At 32.7% G+C, this 17914-nt stretch overlaps 2 protein-coding genes across 2 annotated transcripts in view; both read left to right on the top strand.

Moving 5' to 3' along the window:
- LOC142329005 (putative inactive tRNA-specific adenosine deaminase-like protein 3) overlaps window positions 1-17914 on the top strand; it is a 96818-nt gene that overhangs the window by 65443 nt on the left and 13461 nt on the right. The gene's annotated exons all lie outside the window — the stretch shown is intronic.
- Window positions 1-17914, top strand: part of gem (transcription factor CP2 like gemini) — a 226672-nt gene that overhangs the window by 40898 nt on the left and 167860 nt on the right. The gene's annotated exons all lie outside the window — the stretch shown is intronic.

The raw sequence follows: 17914 nt of genomic DNA on the forward strand, positions 1-17914 counted from the left end.
CTAATTTCTTTGATCCATCCTACTTCTAGCTTTTGGAACCAGAGCTTTTCAATGATATTTCTTGACAGTCTTGTTTCCGGTGTCCTTATGAGATGACCGAAGAAAGAGATTCTTTTTTTCCGCATAGTATCAGTAACAGGCTCTATTTCTCGATACACCACCTCATTTGGCACAATCCACCATCGGCCTTATTTTTGGTGTTTTTTTATTGATACACGTTCTGACAATTCTCCTCTCTATTTTCAGAATTTTTTCAATTCGGTTTTTCTGAGTGATTTTGAAAAGGGTCTCGCTTCCGTAGGTGACTTCTGGCTGTACTACAGTTTTATAATGTTTAAGTTTTGTTTTAGCAGAAAGGCATTTTTTGTTATATGTTGACCGAGTTAATTTTTGGGATTTAATCATTTTATTTGTCCTGTTTTGCCATGTCACTTTTTCATTTAAATTATAAGTTATTATTTCCCCTAGATATTTAAATTGTTTTACTATTTTAATTTTCTGATTGTTTACCGTAATGTGCTCTATTACCAGAGGATCTATGGCCATCAGTTCAGTTTTTTCGAAAGAGATATGAAGCCCTATCTTTTGTGCTAGGTTTTGAAGGCTCATGATTTGTGTTTTGGCTTCTTGAATATTATTTGCTAAAAGAGGGAGGTCATCTGCAAATCCTAGGCAATTTAGTGCGATGGAGTTTTTCTTAGTACCCGTTTTTATATTTTTGGGATTTATTTCATACCATTTTCTCATGACAAATTCGAGGGCGCAGTTAAAAAGGAGTGGCGAGAGGCCGTCTCCTTGCCTCAATCCAGTTTTTATATAGAAGGGTTGAGAGAGTTCACCTCTGAATTTCACTCTGGACTGGGTATCGGTTAAAGTTAATTTTATCATGTTTACGAGTTTAGGGTGAAGGCCCAGGTTTCTCAGAATATTCAGCATAGATGGTCGGTGTATACAATCATAGGCCCTTTTAAAGTCGACGAAGGTGATTATTAGTTGTTTTTTCCGTCTTTTATATAAGTCCATCATAAGTTTTAGGGATATTATTTGTTCCGGGCAACCTCTCCATGGCCTAAATCCCCCTTGGTTCCAGTTCAAGTTGGTTTTTGCATCGGTTGTATATGATTCTCGACAGGATTTTGTATGTGCAATCCAGGAGAGATATGCCTCTGTAGTTTTCCGGATTAGTTTTATCCCCTTTTTTATGTAATGGATGGATGAGGGCTGTGGTCCAGTGTTCTGGAAGTTTTTCTTCGTTCCATATTTTCACGAGGCATAGATGTAGGGAAGTTTTGACTGAATAAACTGATGAGTGTTTCCAGAGTTCTGCGAGAAGCTGGTCTTCTCCGCTTGCTTTGTAGTTTTTTATTTCATTTAAGGCTGCGAGAACTTCTTGAATTGTTGGCGGGTTGATATTTACCGGTGAAGTTTTAACTGGAGTTTCAGTGTCAATCTCAAAAAGCTCTGGGGGGTCGTCACAGTTGAGGAGTCTATTGAAGGTTTCTGCCAAAATTTCAGCATTTTCTTTATTGGTGTGGGCCATATTTCCTTTTTTTCCTCTCAGCATAAGGGTGGGTGGTTCATATCTTTGAAGAGCCTGACCAAAAATTTTATAATAGTCTCGGAAATTAGTTTTCTTGGAAGTTTCTTCTATTTGCTGAATCAAGTTTTTTTGGGCTTGTCGTTTGGTTCCTCTTATAATTATATATAATTATAATTATTTGCATTATATTAACACAAATTAGATAAGTTATTTTACGTTTACGTAGTTCGGTTAAATATGTTTAATGTTCACTCGTCGAATAATTTAGAAAAACTTGCTGAGGAAAATACGTTATTTAGTAGTTGTCCTTTTTGAATAAGAAGCGGCTATGGGATTCATTGCAGCCGGTAGCATAATAAAAACTACATACACTTGATATCATGTCTGGTCTGAACATCATTGTTAGAAATATTCTAACGGTTTTTAGAGTTTTGCTTCATATATTGATCGGCATGGATTTTTATCATTAAAATACCCGAAGACATTTCCTTCTGTTGCAATCTGTATGGTGACAAAGGATGTCACCTTACCTTACCTTGTACGTTACCTTAATCATTATTTGGCTTTAAAAAATGTATTTTTAGCGGATAATACCCTCAATCAGGTTTAAATTTCATAGTATTGTTGTAGTAATTTGTAAACATTCATTGATAATTAAGGTACTGCTGAATATGAATTATTAAATGAAAAATAAAGAACGAGTCATTGAAGTAAGAATGTGTTGCTCAAAATGGGATTCATTGACTTTAATAATATTTTTTTACGTATTTAAAATTCTTTTAAGTTATAGGAATAATTACAAATTATACTTTCTTTATTACTTCTTGTTATTATCTTCAGTGATTTTTGTTCTTTTCTTGATATTTTTTTTTTTTTATTGAACTACAATAACACTATATCACAGTAATATAAAATGCATCGCTTTAATTCTTTATTTGTAAGTCGTTGAAGACAGTTATTTTATTTGTATTATTATATCCACATAATTTTTTTTTTTTTAGCTGTTTTGTCTGTAATTTTATCAAAAAGTATCATATAATCGGCCAGTGTCTGCGGTTTTCATCATGCTTTACTATTTTTTTTATATTTTTTTTTTCACTCGATACAAGGTTAACGTGTTTCATCATTACTTAGATCTTTATTTATTTTTTAATAATATAATACATTCGATAATCTGTGGTGATGCGGATGATACCCACTACAAAAAAGTATAGTATTAGAAGTTACAAATAAAAAGAACTAGGGTTTTATATAAACTGTTATATTATCAACCTGCTCCTGATAAAAGTAGGTGTCCTATTCCCGTGTTTGCTATACAGTCATACATTTTATTATTTTATATATATATATATATATATATATATATATATATATATATATATATATATATATATATATATATATATATATATATATAATTACAGTATTTTTTAGTATTTAATATGTCCTCCTCGCTCTTTAATAACCATTCCAATTCTTTTAGGCATTGAATCTATAAGTTTTTTTTTTTACTTATTTGTTTAATTTCGCGATCGTGAAACTACATCTTTATCACAACACAATCATCTTCTCTTTGGTAGTGGAGTCCATTTTTCTGTCTTTTCTTCACAGTTGCCTCTAAATTTTCAATCGGGTACAGGTCTGGTGAATTTCCAGGGCAGCCCAAACTCTGAATCCCTTTTTGAGACGTGAAAAGCTTAACTTTCTTTGAGGAGTGGCAGGGAGCAAATTCTTGTTGAAAAGCAAAGTTTTCGACTCTAAATAAATCTGCAAGATTTTAAGTTCTGGTAGAGTCCTGTTCTCCAATAATAGGATGTACTTTTCACTGTTCATCATCCCAGAGATGGTCGCTAAACTTTTAGGTCGAAAGTAGCCAAAAGCATACCCAAAATATCTTTAAAGGATCTTTAAAACTTGTTTGATGTGTTTCGGCGAAACCCCATTCATATGATCGCTTTTTCGCACATGTGACACGCTTGCGCCTTGAATTAGAAAATTACTCTTGTCAGTGAAACTTATCTACAAGTCATAGAACATTTTGTATTTTTTGGCCCAAAGAAGCCTTTTCTTCTTCATGGCGTCCGTAAGAAGTGATTTTCTTATAGGCCTTCGTGCCTTGCGACCGCTTTCCAGAAGTCTTCTGCGCACAGTAGTATGGTGAATTTTCACACCGGCTGATTCTCAAAACTATTTTTCCGAGATTTAATTTTATTTAATTAGCATCATCTATTAAGGTTGATTCCACAACGACCTTTTCGTTGGGGTGAAATTATACCCGTCTCAAGATTTCGTCTAATTATCTTATTAACTACACCTAGACTAATTTTACACTGCGCTGTCTTTGAGTCATTCGAGTACGCTCATCGAATGTTATCTTGTTTCTTTTCTTAGGAGATAAATTCATATTGCTACTTTTCAAAATTTATTAACGAAATAACAAAAAGATCACTTAAACTAGAAGAAACCCAAATAAAATAGGTAAGCGATGCACATAAACTCTAAAAAACAAACAAGACAAGAAATTTTCACAAGACTGTAGTGTAATGTATAGTTTGGTTTTGTAGAATATTATTTTTGTTTTTTTTTTTTTTGTCTTCAGTCATTTGACTGGTTTGATGCAGCTCTCCAAGATTCCCTATCTAGTGCTAGTCGTTTCATTTCAGTATACCCTCTACATCCTACATCCCTAACAATTTGTTTTACGTATTCCAAACGTGGCCTGCCTACACAATTTTTCCCTTCTACCTGTCCTTCCAATATTAAAGCGACTATTCCAGGATGCCTTAGTATGTGTCCTATAAGTCTGTCTCTTCTTTTAACTATATTTTTCCAAATGCATCTTTCTTCATCTATTTGCCGCAACACCTCTTCATTTGTCACTTTATCCACCCGTCTGATTTTTAACATTCTCCTATAGTACCGTATTTCAAAAGCTTCTAATCTTTTATTCTCAGATACTCCGATCGTCCTAGTTTCACTTCCATATAAAGCGACACTCCAAACATATACTTTCAAAAATCTTTTCCTGACAATTAAATTAATTTTTGATGTAAACAAATTATATTTCTTATTGAAGTCTCGTTTAGCTTGTGCTATTCGGCATTTTATATCGCTCCTGCTTCGTCCATCTTTAGTAATTCTACTTCCCAAATAACAAAATTCTTCTACCTCCATAATCTTTTCTCCTCCTATTTTCACATTCAGCGGTCCATCTTTGTTATTTCTACTACATTTCATTACTTTTGTTTTGTTCTTGTTTATTTTTGGTAGGTATACCAAAACGTATTGGTTAAGAAGTTGGTCTCCACGACAGAGCTGTATCGTTTCTAACTTTCAATTGAAAATTTTGTATTCATGTCTCGGTCAGGCGTAAGTTTGTTTCGTGCGCTATAAATATTGCATTTTATTATTAGTTGGCAGATGTTACAGGATGGCCAGTCGGAATACAGTTGCGGCAACAGAGGCGCAAAAAAGCAGAAAAAATTCACTACAGCAAATCAATTATTGGAACGGGTTCGGAAAAGTATTTACAATAAAAGTGCACCCTAGCGGACACGAGCGAAAACTATTTAAATTGTTTATTAATAAATTAACAAAATATTTCTAGTGTTTCGCCAGTAGCGGTTTATTTTTAATCGCATGTAAAAATAGAAAGCACTAATAGAGATAGCTAAGGAAATTTTGCATAAAAACACCTCCCAGGTACTTTTTTCTACAAGCAAAACTAAGGACGCTAGCGAATTTACAATAAGCACTAAAATCGCGCTTTGATATAGCGTAGTTTGGAAACCGTAGTTTATAAAGTAAGACTAAAATTAAGAAATCCATAATTTCTTAATTTTGCTCGTAGAAAAAAGCGTTCGGGTTCATTTTTATGCAAAAACTGGAGGTATTTATTTTTTCATAAGAATAAAAAAGACCAAATATTGACGAAAAACTAGGTATTTTTTTAAAAAAAAAACCACTTTTTTCTCCACTATTGCAAACTCAATCAAATCTAAGGTTAAATATTGATAAATGACATATTTTTACATAAGTAAAACCATTTACTTCCTACAACTCATTAAAAATATAAAGTTTATGGAAAACCATCTCTGCCGTTTTAAATTTCATGTTTTGTTTACTTTACAAATAACAATTAAAATATTTTTATATTTGAAAAAACATAATTAATAATGATCGGTTTTGAGCGTTAACACTCAAAAAAGAGTTTTTTGAGGTACCAAAACACTCTTTTTCTAAAAAATGCAATTTTCAAATGTTGATAAATAAACAAATAAGATGTATTCTTTTACGAAACGAGTAGGTATAAACTTAAGAACAGAATATTGACTTTTTAAATTTTTGCAATTTGTTTATTGTTATAGGCGTTTTATCACAGACTTGCAATTTTTCACAGTAGATCCGGATTAACGGGCAATCAGAAATTAAAAATACTTCGAAAATTGTATTAATTTATAATAGTCTTGGGTCTTAGGAATCCCCGTACCTTTTTGAATCGTCTTATGTTTGATAGGAACAGAATTATGGAAATTTATTTATGACGCGCCCTCGAGTTACGCTATCTATGTATAGCTATAGCCCGATTTTGGTGCTTATTATAAAATTCGCTTGCGCCCTTATTTTCCTCGTTGAAAAAATCCGGTAGGGTTTTTATGCGAAATTTGCTCAGCTATTGGTGCTTTCTATTTTTACATGCGATTAAAAAACGCTTACACAACACTGCGTCCATATCGTTTACAGCTAATACAAGTTCTAAAGCTTACAGATTGTGGTTTGCGTGCAAGCTTTGCAAACGAAATGATACAATGTGACGATGAAGACTTTCTTTATCGTGTCGTATTCGGTGAGGAATCAACATTTCGTGTTAATGGAAAAGTAAACGCTCATAAAGTAAGATTTTCTAATCTGGGGATTAGAAAATCTTCACGAAATATTGTGCGAACGAGACTCTCCAAAATTGAATTTTTTTTTACCGTATCCCGACGGTAAGTTTACGGGCAAAAAAAAATTGGTGTTCTTTTTCGCCAAAGCAAGTATGTTTGGAATGAACTATTTTGATACGCTGTAACTACGGCTCTTTCCTCAACTCCCATACGTACCGCAGAAATTTATTTGATAACAAGACTGCGCGTCTCCTCACCGGCATAACGGTGCACATAATTAGTCGAAATTCTTTCCGACCGCCAAAGACCAGATAACAGGGCTTATTTGCATTTGCCTTCCCGTTCGCCCGGTCTGACCTAGTGCAATTTTTTTTGGGAGGTTTATAAAGGATCAAATGTATGTGCCGCCGTTACCAACTGACCTACCCGACTTCCTGGTTAAAGTACGGGATGAACTCTCCTATCGGCTGGATGTGTGCTGTGTGACGCGAATGGTGCTCACATTGAACAATTGTAAGAAAAATTGTTTGAGTCGCTCTTTCATTTCGTGTATCAATGTAAGAAAAACTTAATATATATTACATAACTTTAAAACCCCGATATTCATTTTGAAACACACGGTACACATACCTGATCTATCCCAATACGTTCGTTATGAAAATAAAGTCATTTTATTAATTGTTGCTTAACTTAATCGGTTTTAACTGTTTGCGTTTTAATTTGTAGTACTCCTCTTCAATTTTTATTTTTAATATTTATGACTTGTTGAAAATGCTCGGTTACGTTATGGCGTCGGAAATACATGGAAATTAGTAGAATTGCGTGTAACACTTGTTTATTTGTCGGTGACAGTATCTCGGGTTCAGTTTCACTTCTTTCCTCGTTTTCTTTATTCTGCGACCGTTTACTTTCAACGATACCATCGTCGCCAAAAAATGGTGAAATAGTCGTAAAGAAAGAACTGTTTACGAAAAGAATGCAGAATATTGAACTATTTGATCCGTTTAGTGTTTTCTTCGTGATAAATATTGCTCGTTTGTTGGGTTTAGAAAAAGCTCAGCAGGTTTAAATTAATTTTTTCTGTAGTAGTTATACCGTGATTTTTCGTATAGTACACACTACATTGTATAATTTTTTTCTGAGTTGTCTTCAATAAGTTTTAAATTTTGTTTTGATAGAAATCTTTATATATATATATATATCTTTGCTTCATAAGCTGTAGAATGTTTGTAATATGTACCAGGAAGGAAACGATTTTAAGTCGTTGATATCAGTATGTGCTGTATTACTCTGTATGGGAATTTTCCGATCAACTTTTTTTAATCCATCATCCTATGGACGATTTTCTTAAAAGCTTCAGAAGTCATTCACGCTAAGCTTTGTGTCACTTCTATACTTTACTGGTTTTAATGCTTTTCGGTTTCTTTGACTAACCATCTTAGTTTCTTTCATTAATAACCGACGGACGCGTTTCCGTTCTTATACATATTGGCACAGACAAAACAGTCGCTCGTTTCTCGTCGTTAAATTTTTAAGTTTTATCAGAAACCTTTTTAAAAATATTCTTTCATCGACATTGAATATGTTACTTTTTTAAAAACCTTAATTTATATGTGCCCAAATAGTTTTTAAATAGGTATTTTGTGCAGTTGAAATTTTTCCATCTGACCGTCATCAAAATCTTTAAAATTGAGAAAACCTAAATGTTTTGAAAAGAATTCAGCTTTCATTTCTAGTAATGGGCTACTTACTGTAACAGTTGAACAGCTTGTCTGTTGAAACCGCTTTTCAATTTGTTCGAATTCTGACCTGTGATTATTTTTTAAGTAACCCCCTTCATTAAAAGCTTTTAATTGTTTTTTCCTGTTGTGCCTAAATAAATCTTTTTGTAGGCATCGCCTTGATTAACGCAGGTTTCTAACTCTTTAATTACGTAATCTTTTTCGTCCGATGATAGAACTTTTGTTAGAAGGCATTTTTACAACACTCGTGGGCTGAGTGTCAGGGCTTTGCTCGCACCTCTCTCCGCTGCAGAGCGCAGTCGGAGATGTGTGGTCACTGTTCATCTGAGTCACAGGACAGCCAATTGTCCTGCCAAGTTCGCCGCTTGTACCTTAGTGAAAGGCAGCTATGCTGGTCACCGGGTCGGGGGTAGGTAGTGCAGGGCGTATGATATTGCACGGCCGAGAACTGTAAAAACAGCTTATAACGACCCCTGAATTGGGGGAAGCCTTTGAGGACAGACTCCACCATGTTGAACGCTTGCGCTCGAGACAGTTGAATCTGCATCATATCCGGCCACCATTGAAGCCATGAGGCTCCTTGAGGAGTACAACCTCGAGGTCCTCTTGGTCCAGGAGACGTACGCTGTCGGGGGCAGGGTATTCGGCTTCCACGGGGTGGATGTTATTCATTCTCGTGGGGGGCGGCCGCTCTTTGCGGCTGTGGTTGGCTCAGATTCATTGGTTGTTTTTTGGATGCCCCAGTGGTCGGATTAGCAATTCACCGTCGTGCGAGTTACGAGGGTACGCTCTATGTCGTACTAGTGTCCGGATACTTGCAGCTTGGTGGAGTATCGATGACTTGCGAAGTTGGGCAGAATTCTAGACGGTCTCCTGGGCACCAGAGTGCTGGTTGCAAGGACGCTAACGCCAAGTTTTCCGTCTGGGGATCACCACTCACTGACCCCAGAGGCGCTGGTCTCGAACAGTTCGTGAAAGCCAGGAATCTGTACTTGATTAATGATGCAGAACAACTGCCAACTTTCTTTTCGAACTGGGAGAAAGTTACGTCGACGTCATTTTGGTGACGGGCGAGTTACTGCAAAGTACAAGTAGTTTTACTGTCTGGCCCGAGACCAGTGTGAGCGATCATAGGCCTATAACCTATGAGTTCGTTTATGGAGGCGGTCTAAGAGCTTCAGATTCGGGTGAATTCCAGCGGCTGACAAGCGGCCTTGTCAACCGCGGAGGGCTGGATGGACATTCAATGTAAAGATTTCTGTGCCTAAGATGAAGTTTGTGCTTCTCAAGGGAACAGACAAATTATCATACAGTCGAAACCCCCACATTAAGTATAAAGACTGTGTAATCAGCCGAGTTTGAGTTCATAAGTATCTCGGTGTTTTGTTTGATGAGAAGTTACTGTTTAGCAACCTCATTAGGCTAGTAGCAGTGGACGCCATCTCAGTGATGCACAAACTTAGGAGGATTGCTCGGATGGACTATGAGTTTTCTGGCTGTCAAATATACATGGTGTACCAGGATGTCTTTGAAAGCATGACCTCTTAGGCGGGGCCAGTTTGGGCACATAGGTTGGATATGAATAAAGGAGCACTACTTCAAAATTTGAAGAGTTTGCAGTGCAGAGCCTTAACTATATGCACTGGTGTGTTTAAAACAACCTCCTACAAGGCTACCACTGTATTGGGAAAGGCTCTCCCAATTGATTTAGTGGTGAAAGTTTGGGCAGCCATGTAGAGATTGTGAAGATACCGGGAGGCCAAGGTATTTGGGATGTGGTTTTAGGCCAGGCCAGTACGAGAATAAAACAGTGATCACAATGCACCGGATCTAAATTTTGTTCAGTTGCCCATCTGCCTGCAGAAGAGGCTGCACAGCCTCACGATGGAAGCATGGCAGCTGGAATTGGACACCATGACTAAAGGAAGATCCCTGTACAAGTTTATATGGTATCTGGGGGGATGATATGCCTCAATTTCGTTTTTAAGGGCAATGGGTGCCCAGGTCCTCACCAACCATGTTAATTTGAACCAATATCCGTTTCGGTTCTGCCTGGCAGCTGTGAATCTGCGGGGAGGTCCAGTCAAATAAACACCTGATGTTTGACTGCCCTGCAGAGGGGGGGGGGGCAGAGACTGGGCCACTCTGGAACTTAGAGGTCAAGGGGAATATCAGCCACTCACAAGTGGCAAGTCAGTGTGATGAGAGCCGCACTGTCAGACCGTGTGGGAGTTCCTTGATGCGGTTGCTTTGTTCAACCGATATCAGTCATTTACTTAAGGGAAAGACACCTACCGCACTGCTGTGGGAAGCTAACCTAGAGATGTATGGCTGACCACCGGCTAATTAAGGATCGAAGCGCTTTAATACGGTGGACAGGTATTTTCTGGCACTCAGTAACTTAGGCGTGGCAGCGAATTGCTTTCAAGACAAAATAAATTTCAATTTATGGAAGTCATATATATTTTTAGTAGTTGTCTGGGTGCGCCTACCCATTTTAGTAAATGTATGGCAAGTGAGTGGTCGGGACATGTAAGCCGGTGGTGTATGGCACCATGCTTAGTCTGCTCACCCTGTTAGGTAAGCTCTAAGAGCTATTTAGGACACTGATCGCTAATCTGTTTTGAGGCTTAGTAGCCGTTTGTGGCACAGACTTTCGGTCTTATGCTTTAAGGCAACCAAATGGGGCAGTGGTGGGAGAAATGTCAAGCAAATTAACACTCTTGGGCTTGGTAAAACCAACTCTGATAATGCGACAGTTGCTTGCATTGTTAAAATGCAATGTTAAATTATATTCATTTACATTTTTTATTATTTTCTCTACATGTAACTTTGGTCCCTTGAACAAAAATAATGTTACTAATAAAAAAATATTTCCACCACTACAGAGAGATTGGTGGAATTTTATATCTTGCAACAGAAGAAGTAAAATAGTTATGTATTAAAGTAGTTAAAATAAAATACTTGTTGAGATGTAGAAATTTGAAGAGACCAATAAAAAATATTGCTGCTACAAAAAAATTTGTTGTATGTAAAAATTCTATTGCTATCTATGTTTATCTATAAATGTTAAATGTGAAATAAAAGTAAAAGATAAATGTAAAATAAATGTTATAAGTCGCCCAAACTTCTGACTGATATTGCCACCAGATCAGAGATATTTACTTATTTAATTTATTTTTACAGGCAATTGCGAATTCTAATTGCCCAACCAACACCAGCCAGTTAATATGATGTTGTCTTTAGAAATCTAGACAGATGGTTTAGGTTCAAATGGCACTAAGGGTGTCGCCTTTCACTATATATTTCATCTATTCTAATTAAAGAATACAAGAACCAAGTCTAAAGCCATTAATATTGTTATTGAACAAAATATTTCACAATCTCTTTATGTATGTTTGAGGCATTAAAACTACAGTAATGGGTGTACCAGTTTTGGTAAAATAACTGTCAAACAATCAATCATAATTGCTTAAAAAGTATTGACAATTTTAAAAAGTGAATTGCAGATAATAGATGCCACTTTTTACCTACTGAAAACATAATAGAAATATTTAATAAAAGATTCTGTAAGCTAGGCCATGTAGGGTGCGTCAAAACACTTCTATGGTCTAAATGGATCTGTATAAGTTAGTTACAAACTATGAATTTTTACAGTTGACCTTCATAGCAGTATAATAATAGATTATTATCAATAATAAAGAGTTCACTTACTCCTTTTTGTTTCTTTTGATATATTACGAGCGCTTCATAGTGATCACTACTTCATCAGACAACAGACATTATAAAAGACTGTTAAAAACTTAAAATAGAAAAGGTTTGTTTCATCTTTTAAATCAGTAAATTAAATGGTTCTATTTTAATTTTTTTAAGAAAAAGTTTTTATTATTGATAAAAATAATTAATATATATATATATATATATATATAATAAGCGCATGTGTAACGAAAAATAAATCTTATATTTAAACAATCCAATCGTATGTATTTGAACAATTTCAGTTTTTCAGTTGGGGAAAAGTGTCTTACTATCCAAAATTTTGTTTTTAAAAATATTGTTTTCATTCTTAAAAATATTGTTTGACAATTATTTTATGAAAATTGTTATAGCTATTTCTCTTAGTTTCATTGCCTAAAACATTCATGTAGGACTATGAAACATTTTTTTTCTGTTATAGTATTAACAACTGCAGATTTTGCTCATATGCATTTTAATGGGAGTAGATAAAATGAAATAATGACATCCTCGGTATTATTTGAACTTACAATCACTTGTTTAGAATGTCTTTAAGCCAACGACATGACGTCGACCGGTGGACAGTATAGAATTTTCAATTCACTGGAAAACTTCCAAACTGATATTTGTTATTATTTATTTATATTTGTAAGAAAACTCCATTTTAATGATGATTTTATCTTAACTCTTCACTACTTTTAAAACTTAACATTAGATTTTTTTTTAAGCAGTCTTTTTAATGTTAATAATATTTACTTCTTGTGTAACAATTTACATTACTGTAAAGCCATTGGTTTTTGATCTGATTCAGGTCAGTCGGTCTTAAGCAGCTAATAATTAGTTGAATCCAATTATTCAAGATACTGTGGTGGTGAATGGGTATTCATATTCAAGTAAATTTTGAGGTTAGGCTCGTAAAGAAGATGTGAAAGATGAATTTCTATTAAAAGAAAAAAAAAATTTCTTATGAAAATTCTATTTTTGGTTTTATCAAAAGTAGAATTTTCATATGATTGAACTCCTCCGGATTATGATGTTCATGTATGGTTTATTAGTTGCAATAATACAAAAACCAGTTTGCAGAGTGTTTAGAGATTGCTTTTCAAAAAACTTATTAATTAACAGTATTTTATAATTTCAATTCACAAAGTCATTTTTATTTAAAAACTTATAAAGATTAAATTAATTTATGAAATAAAAGTTATTCAAACGTATATTAATTTTATGTTTTATAAATTGGTCTCACGTTATATTTTTATTAAAGGAATTTTGTTTTGTTGTATATAAAATTTGATCCCATTAAAACTATTGAATGTTTTTTCATTGACGGTCTAGATATTTTACGTAGTTTCTTTCTGTATCTCTTATATTCAGATTCAAAATATCTGTGGTATTATGCTCGCACCCACATGGACGCAAGAGTTAGTAAGCAGAAGAGATGATAGAACAGCAAAGGGGAGGGGGATTTGTATTGTGTGTGTGTTTAAAATGGTGACACATGTGTCATGCATTGCATTAAATATAATGGTATTTTGCTCTCCTCACCCTTAATAGGCTAGCAAGGACATATTAGTTAATTGATGTGTTAGTACTATACTGCTTGTATACTTTTGACCATTTGTACATATGTTTTTGAACTTTGCATTTAAGTTGTTCTGTGGCTCTTTACCGTACATGTTCTACATGATATCATTTCCCCTTTCGTTTTTAACTTAGAATTTTATTTAGATTATCTTGAATTTCATTTTCTTTATGTAGTTCTACCTTGGAATTTTAATTCAAGAATTTTTTTTCTATTGTTGAAATAGTTAAAAAAACATTCGAATAGTATCAGAGTATTTTTATTATTTTAATTTACTTAAATTATGATATAACTAAATAATTTCCCTATAATTGTTTTAATATTGGTTTTAATTAAAGCAACTATGGCTGATTATATTTCAGGGACAAGTTTTATTTCCTTTATCTGCTGAATTATTGTTTGGTTTATATATTTTGATGTGTATAAGAAAATTGAATATAATCCAAGTTGAATATTATTGTAGAATATTTGTTATAGAGATTATCAAAGGAAAACTTGTGATACTCTGATCTGTTATAGGTCCGATATTTTATTTTTAGGTTGTAATTTAACGTTGTAGATGTTTAATTATATTATGAAATTAAAACTAGCCTGTTCTTGTTAAATAACTATTTTATTTTTTATCGTTATAGATCAAGCTTACTTGCCGAGTCGAAGCAGTATATATAACATTTGTTACAGTTAGAGTGATCTGTTGCTTTAATACCGTATGACTCAGTCTTTGGCTGTGACATTTATAAAGTATCTAAAGTACCAGAGGCACCAGTCACACTGCTTTTTCTGAAAGTAATACTTTTCACTATTTAGCTAATCCAGTAGTAAATAGAATGTAGATATTACTTGTTGGATTAAATGTCATCTGAAGTAGATGGGCTTTGGCATGCTATTAAGAAACCGTGTATTTAAAACCTTCTTTGCTCTGTAAAGAAGGCAGGTGGAAATCACTTAACTTCTCACTTCTGCTAGTTAGCCTAATATTGGATCGTGTTATTCTTAAGAATGGTGATTTAATCTTTGGTAGTGATTTGTGATCCATGTTAGGCCACCTACAACTGTTAAAGTTATATGTATCCATAAAAAATGTTTGATGACTTGTAGAAATTTCCTTCTGTTTGTTTTATAACAGATCTATAAAAAATCAATCTTTTCTTTTCTATTTTAGTTAAGTATTTAAAAAAAAAATTGATACATTTTAAATTATCATGTATAATATTAGCTTAATTATAGTTGAGATCTGTTATCCAGTGTGTAAGTATTTAACAACTGACTTAGTGGACATATATTATGATGTTAAGTAGTGGTTATGTATAAATTAAGAGGGATTAGGGTGAGTACTTGTTTCCTTGGTTTGCACTTTTTGTACATTACCAGATAAGAAACAGAATCCCTGTATAGTTTTGTAAGTTTAGTGTCACCCCTATAATCTGCCTATAGTCTGCCCTATAATCAGAAATTGTAGTATACTTACTCTTTTATGTTGTGCTTTTTACTTTTCTCCCCCCATAATAAGTATACTCCTTCAGTAGACATATTAACTTACCTTAGTAAAGATCAATGCAGGTTTTCTTCTGGTTTAGCGTTTTGTTTCTAAAAATTTATGGTAAAGTGATCAGTAACAAATGTTAAATTTATTTGATGCTTTTATTTCATTTAAAAATTTTACATATTTAATTGATTTGAACGATCTTTTGTTGTTTTATCCTAATTTGCTCTTGTGCAAAATGATAAACTTTGTTGGATTATATTTCAGTCAGTGGCAGTCCCTCTGTTGTCTATTTCATAGAAACACTTGAGAAAGAATCTGATTCAGAGAATTATGCCTGAATACCAAAGAGTTTTCCTTAAGAGTCGATACAATATTGCAACTGATCTTTGGTAACGTTAAGCTCTGCTTTAACCATCAACTAAAATAAATAGCTGAAAGAAATTTTTCATTTTTAATGGTATGTTTTGTTGTAAACATCTGTAATTGTTTGAAGTGGTTTACTGTTTTCGTAATGTTTAGATTTTAAAAATGAGTAAAATTTCCTTTTGTCTTATTAAATTTTGTGGTCTTATTTTACAATTTAATATTCATTCACAAAATCAGTGAATAAAATTAGAGAAAATTTTACACGTTTTGTTGAAATTTATATACTTGGACAAAAAATAAATTATTAGCTTGTTTAGACTAAAATTTGCTTTTACAAAATCTGTTGATGACAACAAATATACTAAAATTACAATTGATAATAAATTTCTAATTTAAATTGAGTTACCTTTTCTTTTTCATTTTTGTATCCTCCTCTTGTTCTCCATTTTGGGTTTTCTCATGGTACTGAACTGTTAGGTTTTCTTGAATTTTGGAATTGGTTATACAATTTGGTACAAACATTTTTTTTGGACAAAATTTTTATTCCTTTAACAAATCGTTCTTTTTAAGACCGATGAGATATAATGACTAATGTACAATGGTGTGGGGCTTACTTATGAAATCTTTTATAGTTATCATATCTCTAAAATGAAACCCTTACTTTTCCAGATTTCAAATTTTTGTTTTATCTTGTAATTGAGTAATATTATAATTGAATTTTTTTTGTATTCTAATTTGCAAAATAGATGGGACTTATTTTATGGAAAAGGTTTTTTTTTAAAAAAAAAAAGAAAGGACTTTATTATACAAAATCTTGAATTTTGTAAGAGAATAATTTGGAATTAAAATCACTTCAGTAAACTGGATTTAAAAAATGTTCTACTGATGCTATTAATGAAAAAGATGGGTTTGCCAGAGATGAAGTTTGATAAATACTGCTAAAATTATTATACAGTCAGGAAGGCTAGCTAACAGTATTGACTGACCACTATTTACCTGTATCCTCCATAATCACACAACTTACAGGATATATAATACTTAGTATAGATTTATCAAGCTTGGAACTTTGGAAAAAGAAATTGTTAAAATAATTACTTGCTGAATACTTTTCGTGCAAGGTCTCTTGATTGAAAACTACATTGCTGTTACAACTAGCCTTTATGTAATCTCTTTGTAAAGCTGTTGTGATGTAATATCAGTTTTGATTTGTGCTGGTAACTCCAATAGCCAGTTGAAATGTTAACTGCACAATCCTAAATGAATATTAGTTATTTTTTCACTTAATTTCTTTTTGAATTTATTTTAATATTAATTTTTGAGATTCAGTTCACATTCTCATAATATTCAGACTGAAGATATATTTATGCTATTGATGATACAATATGTATTCATGTTATTCATTAACTTCCATTATTTACTCCTACTAAGAATTATTATTTTCTCCTATGTTGTTTGTTATTCCAAAGTTTTTTAAGAATTTATTATGCTAAAAAACGTTTTTGTCATTTAAAAAACCTTTCACCTGATTGTTTTAAATTTTTTATGTACATTTTGCGGTGTTAGGTTTTATTATTAAAGAATAACTAAGTTTTAGAAATAAAAATAGTTTGATGGATCTATATTGTAATCATTCTTATCTTTCAAGGAATCTATTTATTTATTTATTGTAATCAGTGATATTATTTTTTGATAACAACTCTGTGTGTTAACTACATCATTAATTTATGGTTACTTTATATATTCTCACTTATTTAACATTTGTGTTAAGGTGGATCTTTTTTTACATTTGTAAAATATTTAAAAATTGTAGTTTTTGTAATTTTCTTAAGCAAGCTAAACAACATTCTCTGATTATTATCAGTGTAAATGTTATTGCCAGTTTTTTAAGAATTTTATTTGTGTAAATTTGGATTTATTGAGATAAAATTATAATTTTTTTTTTACATTTTAACTTAAATAATGTCTGATTATTTATGGTTTTATAAGAGTAGTTTTGTACGCTTTTATTTTCTACTCATAAAGTGTGTTTAAATCAGTGGATTTCTTAAATAAAATCTGCTAAATTATTGGAATTTATAATGTTTTTAAATAGAAATCATAACATTTCAAAAGAAGTTGTTATCCAGCTATTATTTCACAAGGTAAGCATATTGAAGTGTTTTTATTTTTAATTAAATTTATATTTTATTTATTATAATGATAATGATTTACATTAAGTAAGTAATTTACAGCAGTAATCATAACTACTGCTGGTTATGAGTCTTTAATGGTTAGTAGACAGAAAATAAGAATTTGTCTAAAAGTCTCGCATTAAAGTATTTAATGTGATACTGTTTATTTGTTAGGTCTTAATTTACAACACATCCTGGTATAGAAAATTTGAGACCTAAAACAACTATATGTAAAACTATCGCTTTGTATATAAGAAGTAAACTTATCGCTCTGTGAACTTATCTGTTTACATATTTAATTTATTTACATAAATTGCTGGTAGTATGCATAAAATGTCTTAAAAGAATGCTCTACAGTATTTTCTTTTTTTATAGCTTAATAGTGTTTGTTTTATTTATTTTCTGT

This window comes from Lycorma delicatula, chromosome 8 (genome assembly GCF_047948215.1).
Source record: "Lycorma delicatula isolate Av1 chromosome 8, ASM4794821v1, whole genome shotgun sequence".
Taxonomy (NCBI): domain Eukaryota; kingdom Metazoa; phylum Arthropoda; class Insecta; order Hemiptera; family Fulgoridae; genus Lycorma; species Lycorma delicatula.